This window comes from Theobroma umbraticum, unplaced genomic scaffold (assembly GCF_002168275.2).
Source record: "Theobroma umbraticum cultivar Fairchild unplaced genomic scaffold, ASM216827v3 scaffold_86.0, whole genome shotgun sequence".
Taxonomy (NCBI): domain Eukaryota; kingdom Viridiplantae; phylum Streptophyta; class Magnoliopsida; order Malvales; family Malvaceae; genus Theobroma; species Theobroma umbraticum.
In genome coordinates this window covers 2,877,173-2,879,849 of record NW_018397263.1, presented here as the reverse complement: position 1 = coordinate 2,879,849, position 2,677 = coordinate 2,877,173, and positions in this window count along the sequence as shown.

Genomic DNA, 2,677 nt, shown 5'->3' with positions numbered 1-2,677 from the left:
ATTTAGCCATTAATTTGTTCTCTTCATGAACCGAAGCGGCCCATTTAGTGGGCCCACCACCAAGATGACCTTTATCTTTGGTCTTCCAAGTTGTAACAAAGAGCCGTGGCCCATGTATTACCAGTTCCTTTTTTTTTTTAATACAAAATAATAGATTCATTTATTGACTAATACAACTAATAGAAGAAATTCATAATATTAGAAAAAGTTCTTAAAATATTTTTAAAAAGATTTTTTTATATTTTTTATTTGGTTCAATCAAGCCTCTATACTTTTATTTTAGATAAATAAGTTTTTATGATTAATAATTGATTATTTACTATTGATCAGAATATTACTTGTTACTTTATATTTATATGATTGTGATGCGAATAGTGAAAATATCACATGACCATGTCATCATCAATTATGACTTATTAACATATCATATCATTATCAATTATAACATAAAAATTGACAAGTGACATTTCAACTGAATTATTAATAATAAAAGCTTATTTGATTCAAAATAAAAATATAAAGACTTATTTGATTAAAAATAAAAATAGAGAGATTTAATTGAATGTAATAAAATAATGACAATTTATTTGAATTTTATTGAATATCTTAAAGATTTTTTTAAAGTGTTATGCCTAGAAGATTTTTTTTTAAAGATTTTTCACTCTTAGGATTTAGGAGATTCATAATTTTATGATAATCTAGTAATCATTAATTAGCTTAAAAAAATCATCAAATTTATTTTTCAATAAACACGATAAATTTGACCAATTTAATTTTGAATATAATCGTTACATGATTCAATCAAATTAAAATAAAATTAAATAAAGATGATAATTATATGACGGATGGTGAAAATATCATATGATTATGTCATCATTAATTATGACTTATCAACATATCACATCATTATCAATTATAACATATCGACAAACCACGTTAACGTCACAAGACATAAAAATTGCCAAGTGACATTTCGACTGAACTATTAATAGTAAAAGCTTATTTAATTCAAAATAAAAATATAAAGACTTATTTGATTAAAAATAAAAATAACGAGATTTAATTGAATGAAATAAAATAATTACAATTTATTTGAATTTTATTGAATAGTTTAAAGAATTTTTTAAAGTATTATGCCCAAGAAGAAAACAATTTTCACTCTTAGGGTTTAGGAGATTCATAATTTTATGATAATCTAGTAATCATTAATTAGCTTAAAACAATCATCAAATTTATTTTTCAATAAACAGGATAAATTTGACAAATTTAATTCTGAATATAATCATTGCATGTTTCAATCAAATTAAAATAAAATTAAATAAAGATGATAATTTACATCGCCTAATGTGATCAATCTCTCCCTCTTCTTCTTCTTCTTCTTCTTCTTCTATCTTCAACTGCAAATTGAACATCACATTCATTGCTTGCGTATACCAAATGAGGTGGTGCACTGACTATTAAGAGTCTTAAAAGAGTTGGGAATAAAACAAAGATCATCCTGGGACAAGTAAGAGAGATATTTAGCCAATATGATAATGCCAATGAGCAACGGCATTGGACCAACAAAAAAGCATGGCATGGCAAGAAAGTTTGGCAAGCTATAAGAGATTGGATCAGATCCTGGCCTAATGTGGAGATGTGCATCATGTTGATGTGATAACTCATGTATTTCAAGCCTGCCGGTTCGACAAAGATGCATCGAACGTGTTTTTTGCGGTTTGAAAATCTTACAGCCAATTTCAGTTGTCAAACAAGAGATAATGTTTGATACTGAAATCCCTTTCATATAAGCTTCATAAGAGTGGGAAAAAGTGGATTAGCTTTCAGCGACCTTTTATAAAACAATCCAAGTTGCTAGTAGCCTCGTGGGCCTGAAATGATTGACCATATATATGAAATGACAGAGATTGAAGAATCTTTGGTGGTATGGTGGCTGGTGGGAGAAGACTTTGAAAACAAGGCCTAGACGGTGGGAGATCCAAAAGAAAATGCTACCACCGTAGTGTCTGCTTCCATCAGTTTCTGCAGAAGAGGCAGGTAGGTTTTCGGCCTTCTGGGTGTTGCTATCTGTCAGAAACACAGTGCTAGCTAAGTGAACCAGAATGCCTGCTGATAACGCCAAAATAAATGCCAAGAGTTTCGTTTATTTTGAGAGGAAAACAACGCCCTACCTACGAGGGCAAAATCTTGCGTGCGGTGTCCTGCCTTTGTCTTTTGTTTTGTTTACAGCTGGCTATTCTCCTGTTTTGCTTGCATTCAAAGCATTTGAATTTCAGGGTATTTAGGCTGTCAAAAACTATTTAGCCCTTAGGCCAAGAGAGATTGAAGTATGATAAACAGGATGAAGGATTTCAATTTGGAAGTTACCTAACGATGTAGGTAAAAATTTCACTCTTATGGATTAGGTAGTCTCCCCCACCTTAATGGGTTTGCCCTCAAGGAGAACTAGAAAGCAACCCTACAAAGAAGAGCAAAGAAAGCTGCCAAACCAATGACTTAAATCAATACAATTCAGAAATTATTTTCCTTTCTTTTGCCGTATATTGAGGAGGAGAGTGAGGGAATTTTGGAGCCATAAATCGTCTACCTTCTGTCTTAATGTGTGAGCAGACTGCAATAAATGAGAAATAAGAAAAAAAAAAAAAAACTAAGATACATCATATCATATAATGTCATA